Source organism: Macaca nemestrina, chromosome 12 (assembly GCF_043159975.1).
Source record: "Macaca nemestrina isolate mMacNem1 chromosome 12, mMacNem.hap1, whole genome shotgun sequence".
Classification (NCBI taxonomy): domain Eukaryota; kingdom Metazoa; phylum Chordata; class Mammalia; order Primates; family Cercopithecidae; genus Macaca; species Macaca nemestrina.
In genome coordinates, this window is record NC_092136.1 from 46,739,568 (window position 1) to 46,751,358 (window position 11,791).

An 11,791-nucleotide genomic window follows, 5' to 3' on the forward strand; every position below is an offset into this window, starting at 1 on the left:
AGAATCTGACAATTATGTGTCTTGGGGTTACCCTTCTCAAGGAATATCTTAGTGGTGTTCTCTCTATTTCCTGAATTTGAATGTTGGCCTGTCTTGCTAGGATGGTGAAGTTCTCCTGAATAATATCCTGTAGGGTGTCTTCCAACTTTGTTCCATTCTCCTCGTCACTTTCAGTTGCACCAATCAATCATAGGTTTGGTCTTTTCACATAGTCCCATATTTCTTAGAGGTTTTGTTTGTTCCTTTTCATTCTTTTTTCTCTAATCTAGTCTTCACACCTTATTTCAGTAAGTTGATCTTTAATCTCTGATATTCTTTCTTCTGCTTGATTGATTCAGCTGTTGATACATGTGCATACTTCACAAAGTCCTTGTGCTGTGTTTTTCAGCTCCATCAGGTCACTTATGTTCCTCCCCATACTGGTTATTCTAGTTAGCAGTTCCTGTAACCTTTTATCAAGGTTCTTAGCTTTCTTGCATTGGGTTAGAATATGCTCCTTTAGCTCAAAGGAGTTTGTTATTACCAACCTTCTGAAGCCTACTTCTCTCAATTCATCAGTCTCATTCTCCATGCAGTTTTGTGCCTTTGCTGGAGAGGAGTTGCTAACATTTGGAGGAGAAAAGGCATTCTGGTTTTTGGAATTTTAAGGGGTTTTGCACTGCTTGTTCCTCATCTTTGTGGATTTATCTACATTTGATCTTTAAGGCTGACAACCTTTGGATGGGGTTTTTGTGTGGGGATCTTTTTAGTTATTGTTTTCTGTTTGTTAGTTTTTCTTCTAACAGTCAGGCCCCTCTTTTGCAGGTCTGCTGCAGTTTGCTGGAGGTTCAATCCAGACCCTGTTCACCTGGGTACCACCAGTGGAGGCTGCAGAACAGCAAAGATGGCTGCCTGATCCTTTCTTTGGAAGCTTCATTCCAGAGGGTCACTGGCCCGATGCAACCAGAGCTCTCCTGTATGAGGTGTCTGTCAACCCCGTTAGGAGGTCTCTTCCAGTCGGGAGGCACAGGGGTCAGGGACCCACTTGAGGAGGCAGTCTGTCCCTTAGCAGAGCTGGTGCACTGTGCTGGGAGAACCCCCCTTGTCAGCATTAGCTACTCTCTTCAGAGGCAGCAGGCAGGAAAGATCAAATCTATTGAAGTTGTCCCTTCCCACAAGTTCTCTGTCCCAGGGAGATGAGAGTGTTATCTGTAAGCCCCTGACTGGGCCTGCTGTCTTTCCTTCAGAGATGTCCTGCCCAGTGAGGAGGAATCTAGAGAAGTAGTCTGGCCACCGCTGCTTAGCCACGCTGTGGTGAATTCTGCCCAGTCCCAATCTCCCAGCCTCCTTAGCACTGTCAGGGGAAAAACCACCTACTAAAGCCTCAGGAATGGCAGATGACCCTCCTTTTACCAAGCTCCATCATCTCAGGTTGACTTCAGACTGCTGTGCTGGCAGTAAGAATTTCAAGCCAGTGGTTCTTAGCTTGCTGGGCTCCTTGGGAGTGGGACCTGTTGAGTGAGACCATTTGGCTCCTTGGCTTCAGCCCCCTTTCCAGGGCAGTGAACCGTTCTGTCTCACTGGGGTTCCAGGCACCACTGGGGTATGAAAAAACTCCTGTAGCTAGGTCAGCCTCTGCCCAAACAGCTGCCCAATATTTTGCTTGAAACCGAGAGCCCTGGTCATGTAGGCGTATGAGGGAATCTCCTGATCTGCAGATTGCAAATACCATGGGAAAAGTGTAGTACCCAAGCTGGGGAGCACAGTTCCTAACAACTTCCCTTGGTTGGGGAGGGATGTCCCCTGGCTTCTTGCACTTCCCACATGAAGCAACGCCCCATCCTGCTTCTCCTTGCTCTCCATGGGCTGTACACACTGCCTAAAAAGTCCCAATCAGATGAACTGGGTACCTCAGTTGGAAATTCAGACATCACCATCCTTCTGCGTTGGTCTGGCTGGGAGCTGCAGACTAGAGCTGTGTTTATTCAGCCATCTTGGCCTCTCTCTTGTACAGATTTTTTTTTTTTTTTTTTTTTTTTTTTTTTTTTTTTGAGGCAGAGTCTCGCTCTGTCGCCCAGGCTGGAGTGCAGTGGCGCGATCTCGGCTCACTGCAAGCTCCGCCTCCCGGGTTCCCGCCATTCTCCTGCCTCAGCCTCCCGAGTAGCTGGGACTACAGGCACCGCCACCACGCCCGGCTAATTTTTTTGTATTTTTAGTGGAGACGGGGTTTCATTGTGTTAGCCAGGATGGTCTCGATCTCCTGACCTCGTGATCCGCCCGTCTCCGCCTCCCAAAGTGCTGGGATTACAGGCTTGAGCCACCGCGCCCGGCCTCTTGTACAGATTTTTAAGTGAACATAGTTTCCCAGTTTCTAGGATAAATTTTCAGTTTCTGGGATACACTGGATTGCTGGATTGTATGAAAATGCAAGAGGATTTCCCAGAGTAGTTCTACTATTGTACTTTTTCATTGGTAGTGTATGAGACATCCAATTCCTTCAAACGTCAGCCAGTATTTGAAACTATCAGTATTTTATACTTAGCCATATTGAGAGGGTAGAGTGGTATCTCATTGTAATTTTTATTTATCGCCCTAAACATTAGTGATGTTGAGCATCTTTTTATGTGTTTATTTGTCATGCATATATCTCCTTGCTGAAGTATCAGTTCGTCTTTTGCCCTGCTTGAATCCAGCTCTCCACTAACTCCGTGCCTGTTCCCACAGAACAGAGTGTGGCTGGAGCAGAACACACAACCATGCCTAGCAGTTTCACTGTACATTTATGACCTTGAACCTGAAATGTTCACTTATATCTCCTGAACAGTCATGTGACATTTCCATAATTGCCTCTCACTCTCCAAAGGAAAATCTTCACGCCCCTCTTCTCTCTCCTGAAACCGCCTACTCCTCATTTTTAAAAAAATCATTCTCTGATGATGCTTCTCTGAGAATTACTCAGTCTCCCCAGAGCGAACCTACCTGCCCATCTGCTTCTGAGCACATCTCTCTGTATTTTCTCTCATGCCAGGAAATGGGCTCTGCAAATTCCTGTTTGAAACTAACCTTTCCATTTGTGCAGTTTCTCCTGTTCCCTCCTGAGAAACATTTTATAACATTATTGCCTCTGCCTTCTACATCATCAGTGTTTCTTTCTCTAATGAAGCTTTCCACTGCAATTGAAACACCCCATCCTATTGTGGGCTTAAAACACCATCCAAGCCCACATTCCTCTCCATCCACAGCCTGATTTCTCTACAATCCTTTAGAAAGAAATATATATATCTTGCAAAGAGTTTTCTGTACTCATTATCTTCATGTCCTCACTCTTCCTCATATCTTCTCATACCTCTATCTCTGTCTTTTAGCTATATCATTAAATTTAACTTTTTGCTTGATAATATATTTGTGACAGTAATAAAGTCAGAACTTTCAAAAATAATCTTTAAATACACACACTGCAAGCTGTCATTCCCATGTTAGGTCCTCAGGCATCCTTGCCTTGTTAACAAAGACACGTCATATTATACTTAATAATAATTTTGTATTAATTCACAAATATTTAATGATAAAACAACTACATATTTTTATCATACAATATATACACTTGTCTGCATTCTTTTTTAAAAATCTAACAAATTCTGGAGGGCCTTTTATATTAGGTTTGTTGCTCTTTCTGTGGCTACAGAGTATTCTACTGCACAGATAGACCATAATTTATACAGTATTGATGGCTATTTTGGCTGTTACCAGTCTTTTACTATAAATAACACTGTATTTATTAACTTAGTACATAGATCTTTTGAACATGCACAAATGCATCTCCAAGATAAATTCCTAGATGAGTAATTACAGAGAAAAAAAGAATGATACTTTATAGATGCTTACATGAACTGAAAATTGCCTTCACTGTAAGTTCTAAACAACTGCATCCTCAGCAGAAATGGGTGAAGGTGCCTGATCCCACTCTATCCCCACACTGTATGCTATAAAACTTAATGGTTTTTTAGATTTTGGTAAGTAAAATAAAACTCTAATTTCAATTGGCATGTCTTTTATTATGAGTTGCATTTCTCCTCTTTCTATATGTTTAGGAGCCGTTTTTATTTTCTAGAAGTTGTGAATCATAACAAAGTTATTTTCTTATTAGCTTTTTGAATTTTGAATTATTAGTATCATTTTAGAAAAATTTGTCTCAACTGAGAAAATTTATACTTTGACTATAACACACATTACCAAATATCTCCCAGTTTATTTATTTTATTTCATTTGTTAATTAATTTTTTGAGACTGAGTCTCCATCACCCAGGCTGGAGTGCAGAGGAGCATTCTTGGCTCACTGCAACTTTCCTCTACTGGGTTCAATTGATTCTCTTACTCATCCTCTCCAGTAGTTGGGATTACAGGCCTGTGCCACCACACCCAACAACTTTTTGTATTTTTAGTAAAGACTAGGTTTCACCATGTTGGCCAGGCTGGTTTCATACTCCTGACCTCAGGTGATCTGCCCGCCTCAGCCTCCCAAAGTGCCGGGATTACAGGGGTGAGCCATCACGCCCAGCCACAGTTTATTTATATTTTGATTATGATGGTTCATGTCATGCTAAAAATAGCTTTTTTTGTTTTGTTTCATTTTTGTTTTTTCAGACAAGGTCAGGCTTTATCACCCAGGCTGGAGTGCAGTGGTATGATGTTGGTTCACTGTAATCTCCGCAGCCTGGGCTCAAGCCGTCCTCCCACCACAGTGTCCCGAGTAGTTGGGACTACAGACATGCACCACCACACCTGGCTAATTTTTGTGTTTTTTGTAGAGATGGGTTTCACCATGTTGCCTAGGATAGTCTCAAACTTGTGAGCTCAAGCAGTCCACTCACCTTGGCTTCCCAAAGTGCTGGGACTATATGAGTGGACCATCACAGCTGGTGTTCTTTTTGTCTTTATTAATATATATGAGTGGTCCATCACAGCTGGCATTCTTTTTGTCTTTATTAATATTGTCTTTAATATCTTCTGTTTTCTATTCTATAATTGAAAGTCTTTTTCCACTTTGATTTGAAAACTATTTTGCTATGGCTCCTCCAGGTAATTTTATTTTCATTATAAAATTTTAAGTACTGTATTCAGATTTATCCTCAAATCATATGTAAACTATGCTTCCACCTTTATTCATTTCACACAGAAACTCAGTTGTCCCAATCCCATTCATTCAACAGTGCCTGTTTTACACACTACTTTGATATACAACCTTTATCATATATAGGCATACGTTGAAGATATTGGAAGTCTGCTTAAACCAATGCAATAAAGTAAAAATATTCAATAAAGTAAATCATATGAATTTTTGGTGTCCTGGTACATGTAAAAGTTATGCTTACACTATACTGTAGTCTATTGAGTGCGCAATGGCATTATGTCTAAAGCAATCTACATGAATTACTTAAAAAATACTTTTTTACTAGGAAATCGTAACCATCATCAGAACCTTTATCAGCCAAATGCTTTGCTGCTGGAGGGTCTTGCTTGATATTGATGACTGCTGAGGTGGCGGCTGAAGGTAAGATAGGCTGTGCCAATATCTTAAAACAAGGCAACAGTGAAGTTTGCCACGTCGATTGACTCATCCTTTTATGAAAGATTTTAATGTAGCATGCAATGCTGTTTGATAGCATTTTACACACAGTAGAACTTCTTTTAAAATAGAAGTCAGTTCTCTCAAACCTTGCCACTGTTTTTATCAAGGAAGTTGAACAAGATGGAATGTGATGGGAGAGGCTTATATATATTGGATATGGGACAGAGGCCAAGAATCATCTCAGGTAGGGTTTGTGTCTCCAATACCTCTGGCCGCTGATTTGTCTATAGTCCTCATACAGGAAATAACAAGTCTGTCCAGCATCTTCATAAGCCTGGATTGCTCACCAGCTTTGACTCCAGCTCCTGTGGGCATCTCCTGAATTAAGCAACACAGAAGGCTCCTCTGAAGTCACCGAATCCCAGAAAGGCTCTCACCTTTAGAACAAGGGAAGTCTTCACCACTGGACAAAAGAGAAAAATATAAGGGTAGGTACCAGAAACACTCTTCTTCCATAGTCAGTTATGGTTTTTGCTATAAGATCGTTTCTGTGTTTCCACCTAGGTGCTACAGGCAGGGGATAATGAGCTTGTTTCAGGAAAAGACAGGAGACATGAAGTTTCCTTCTGGAAATTGAGTGCTGCCAACTCAGACAGTGGGAGCCTCAGTTGGGGTCCCCACTTCTGATTTATCTCCCCATATCACCTCCTTTATTCCAATCACTGAATCTGTCCTCATGGAGAGAATTCTGCCTCTCACATTCATTTAAGGAGCTAAAGGACATGTAGGCATTGCTTCACAGAGTTGAACTGCTGTAGAAGCAGGTTTTGTTGTTTTACTTACTTTTCTAAATTGTAAATCCTTGCCTGTCTATAAACATTCAAGGAAGAAAAAGGAGGTCCCAACTGAAATGACTGAGGAGTGTTTCATGAGGGAAGTATTTACAAAGATGTGCAAGGTTAAGGGAAAGAGACAATGCATGGGCCAGCACCCTAAGCAGCAACACATAGGGGAGCACTACTTCCTCCCTTAGGCTGAAAGGGAGAGGGAAGGAGCAGTTACCATTGACACCATAGCTATAGCTGTAGCTATAAGGGTGGGAGAGCATGAGCAGGCAGATAGAGAAGCCCTGCATGGCCAACACAAAGCCACACAGGCTGATATGCTTTGGATCTGTGTCCCCACCCAAATCTCATGTTGATTGTAGTTCCCAGTATTGGAGGGAGGGCCTGGTGGGAGGTGATTAGATCGTGGGGATGGTTTCTCATGAATGGCTTAATACCATCCCCCTTTGGTATTGCTGTAGTGATAGTGAGTGAGTTCTCATGAAATCTAGTTGTTCAAAAGCGTGTTGCACCTCTTCCCTCTCCCTCTTGCTCTTGCTCTCACTGTGTGAGATGCCTCACTCCCCCTTTGCCTTTCACCATGATTGGAAGCTTCCTGAAGCCTCCCCAGAAACAGAAGCTGCTTACTGTATAGCCTGCAGAGCCATGAGCCAATTAAACCTGTTTGCTTCATAAATTTCCCAGTCTCAGGTATTTCTTTATAGCAATTCGAGAATGAACTAATACACAGGGAGAGAACCAGGAGGTGGAAATCCCAAGTGGCTCTCCTGCTGTCCTCCAGTATCCTGCTGGTGTGTCCCAGTGTCACTATTCCACCAGACACTGGGATTAAAAAGATTCCCACTGATGTGGTACATAGAAGCCACTCTCTTGGCATGTCAAACAGGATAGAGAAGAATGGAAAGCAAATCCTTATAGCAAATGAGACTATCCTTCTCTTCTTCTTATATCCTAATTCCTGGGGTTTTCTCTGTCTAAAGGTGATTGATACCTATCTCATTTCAGGTCTATCAGACTACCTTAACGTTTGGCATGTCTTTCTCTACTGTCACTTCTGTGCAGAAATGTTTGCATTCATCAAAAATGCATAGAAAAGAAACTGTAATTTTAAAGAGAGAATATATTTCTTTTGTTAAGAATATAAGGTTGGCTGCTCTCATAAATACACAAAGTAGAAATATCTTAAACAAGAAAGTACAGTTGTGCCTCTGTGTCACTAGGTCCTGAATCTGCAGATTCAACAAACTAAAGGTGGAAACTATTTTTAAAATAATGGTATGGTGGAGTTGTGTATGCATTGCACAGGAACAAACTTGTTTTTCCTTGTCATTACTTCCAAAAAATACAGTAAAACAAGAATTTACATGGCATTTATATTTTGTCAGTTATTCTAAGTAACTTAAAATGATTTAATGTATCTGGGAGAAAGTGCATAGGTTTTTTACAACTATCACATCATTTTATATTAGGAAATTGAGCATCTACAGATTTTGATGTGTGCTGCGGTTCCAGAAACAAGCCTCTTGAATACCCAGAAATGACTATCTTTGAGATCTGTGCTGGATGCTCCAAGGCATTTTACATCGGAATTCCAAAAATTACTACTCCACAATCCCTAGAGAGTTACCCTCATCCTTGTGATCCCACATGGTTTCCAGCCACACCAGCATTCCAGTATGATGGAAAAAAATGAAGGAAAGGAGAAGTTTTGCTTCTTTGATTGATCTTCTGAGCCAGGACTTGCTTATATCACTTTTGTGCATCTTTCCTTGAACCGCACTTTGTCATACAATGGCTCCCTCCATCAAGGAAGACTGGAATGTGCGTCCTTGTGCTGCTTTTAAACTCTCAGAATTGTTATGTGACCAAAGAGGAAAATGAATATTAGGGCAATGTAGCAGTCTCCTCTGCCTCTGACTGTTTCTGATTCTGTGCTCACATCAAGATTTATCAGGAACTCCTCTGAAATGATGAGTGATGTGACAGAGAACCGTATAGAAGTCTCATGAGAGTTCCAGGGACCAGGGGCTGTTACTGGACCTACTGTTTGTGTTGTGATCTCAGAAAAACCCTTTAATTTTCTAGGTCTTGGCTTCATCTTACGTTATATGAAGATAATACCATAGATGATATTTAAGGAATACATGCTACATGTTGGTGATACCACAGTGAAAACGACAGGCATGACTTAGTTGTTATGAAGCTTCAGGTTTCATGAGGAAGACAAGTACACCATTACCCTAAATATAGATGGACAAAGTGTTTAGTGCTCTGAGTGTGAGTAACAGATGTTCTCCTTTTCCTCCCATTTCCTTTTTGAGCCAATCAGGGCAGTAGCAGCTTGTCTCTCTAAAAGAGCTCTTGATGGATGAACTCACTCCAGATGCTTTTTTGTACTCCCAGAGGAGGGTGCATCTTCTTTCTACCTGGAAAGCTCCTGCCCGTGTGCATTCTCAGGATTCCAGAGCAAAGGTGGCCTCTGATAGGCAAAAAGGAACTCCTGAATTTGTTCCTAAATGGCTTTCACTCTCCTCTATTTTGTTCCATATTTGATTTGCTTCTCTTTCTCTACCTGAAATTTGTTTAGGTTAGTTTTTTTTTTCCAACCCACAATTTTGACTGCCAACTTGGATTTAACTTGAGAATCACTCCTCTGCTTTACCCCCTCTAACATGTATAATTGACAGAGTGGTGCGGGTCTAAAGGGCTGCTCCAAGACTAGATCGTGAGTCATCCCTGCTGGGCTCAAATTCGCACTATATGAGTCCGAGAATGAATAGTTCACTTTTTGTGTGTTCCAGTGCATTATCTGCCGTATGGGAATAATACTCATTCTTACCTCCTAGGCTCTTCAGATGATTAGGAGAGACAATACCTTAAAAACTCTCAATCAGCTGCTGTTATACTCCCATATTAGACCCAGTCCTCATTCTCCAGTTGAAATCTGCATGAACATCTCTCTTTATACTCCAAGCCCTACACATCTCCTATATCCCATCACGGACTTCTCTCATACAAACGTTTACAGCAACAAAGAAATGCTAACAAAGATCTCCTGAAAGAAAGAATGAAATCGGTTTACATTGTTTATACCCAGCAGAACACTTAGCACTCCCCCATAGATATTCCAACACTTCAATAACCTTTTTCAGTGGCACTCAGACCTCGCCCTCACTTACTCTTTCCTCTGCTATATGGCTGAGCATTTCAACTCAGACCCACACCCTACGCAAACATTGTATACAAAATGCTTCTAGATGTTCAGCATAACCACATCGTGTCCTCATTTTAAAGACACATCAGTGATTAATTTCAGGTTAGGCACACATCAATAATTCTTTTTAACACAGATAGAGTTGTCCACAGATAGAATTCTGATGAATGAAATTTTCTTCATCTAATTACACTTATGTGTTCTGATGTTGTACATGGTGCTTTCATTTTTATTTTCCATTTCACCAAAATCTACCATTACCATTAGGCTCCTCATGCATGCATTCATTCATTGAATGAATGTTTATGAAGAGCACAGTGTGCTGCTCATAGAAACAGGCACCAGGAGTATGAAATGTAAAATGTGGTCCTGTCTGCAATGACTGACACACTGAATTATTTCTTACCTACCAGGCCCAGTCATTTTCACACTTATTCTAGTGAAGGTCACATTTTCCTCTGGTTCATAATGCATGGTCTTCTTTCCTGTCCACGGATGATCAGTCCTAGTCATGAGGGTGTCACAACCACCTCTTTCTGTATCTGAATTCCTCCACCTGAGAGAAAATGTCAGGCCCAAGATACAGTAAGGATTGGGTCCACAGCCCTGGCCGGATGAGTTGGGGTGTTTTGATCATAAGGTTATTCCCATGTCAGCACAGAATTTGTGTGGCAGCAGACAGAGGTCAGGCTTCAGAATCAATAAGAACTGGATTTCAGACTGGATTTGAGGACCCCCACCTTTTGATAGGTGACTTATTCTCTGTGAGCCTCTGTTTCTCTCTCCTTAAAATAAAGACAGTAAATCTCACATGGCAGGGTGGTGGGGAGAATCAAAGATGATACAGCTGGTGATCATATCTGGTTTGTGTTCCCAGGGGCACCAGACTGGGGTTTCTGAGCATGGATCCAACCATCTCAGCCTTGGGTACAGAACTGACACCAGTTAACAGAACTGAGGAGACTCTTTGCTACAAGCAGACCCTGAGCCTCACGGTGCTGACGTGCATCATTTCCCTTGTCGGGCTGACAGGAAATGTGGTTGTTCTCTGGCTCCTGGGCTGCTGCATGCGCAGGAACGCTGTCTCCACCTACATCCTCAACCCGTCTGCGGCTGACTTCCTCTTCCTCGGTGGCCACATTATATGTCCCCATTATGCCTCATCAATAATGTCCATCCCATCTCTCTAATCCTCTATCCTGTGATGACATTTCCCTACTTGGCAGGCCTGAACATTCTGAGCACCATGAGCACTGAGTGCTGCCTGTGCGTCCTGTGGCCCATGTGGTACCACTGCCGCAGCCCCAGACACCTGTCAGTGGTCCTGTGTGTCCTGCTCTGGGTCCTGTCCCTGCTGCGGAGCATCCTGGAGTGGATGTTCTGTGACTTCCTGTTTAGTGGTGCTGATTCTGTTTGGTGTCAAACATCAGATCCATCACAGTCGTGTGGCTGATGTTTTTATGTGTGATTCTCTGTGTGTCCAGCCTGGTCCTAGTGATCAGGATCCTCTTTAGATCCCAGAAGATGCCGCTGACCAGGCTGTACCTGACCATCCTGCTCACAGTGCTGGTCTTTCTCCTCTGCGGCCTGCCCTTTGGCATTCAGTGGGCCCTGTTTTCCAGGATCCACATGTCCTGGTCTTATATTGTCACGTTCATCTAGTTTCCATTTTCCTGTCATCTCCTAACAACAGTGCCAACCCCATCATTTACTTCTTCATGGGCTCCTTTAGGCAGCATCAAAATTGGCAGAACCTGAAGCTGATTCTCCAGAGGGCTCTGCAGGACATGTCTGAGGTGGATGAAGGTGGAGGGCAGCTTCCTCAGGAAACCCTGGAGCTGTCAGAAAGCAGATGGGGCCAGTGAGGAAGAGCCTCTGCCCTTTCAGTCCGACAGGACTTTGAGACCAACACTGCCCTGCCACCCTTGACAGTTATATGCATTTTTCTTAGCCTTCTGCCTCAGAAATGTCTCAGTGGTTCCTCAAGGTCTTTGAATAGATGTTTATCTAACCTGACAGTTTCAGCTTTCACCCATGGAAAGCGTTAGTCTGACAGTGCAATGTTTAGATTCTCCTTGATATTACCAACACATTTTCTGTGTTATCTTACACTGAATCTTTCTTACTGAACACTTCTTCTATAATTTTCATTGTAATTAATGGAGTTCCTATCTGAAACCTTAA

At 42.4% G+C, this 11,791-nt stretch overlaps 1 pseudogene; it reads left to right on the top strand.

Annotated features, from left to right (window-relative positions):
* Positions 1-10,509: 10,509 nt before the first annotated feature.
* Positions 10,510-11,472, top strand: LOC105487043 (mas-related G-protein coupled receptor member X3-like; annotated as a pseudogene).
* Positions 11,473-11,791: the final 319 nt, after the last annotated feature.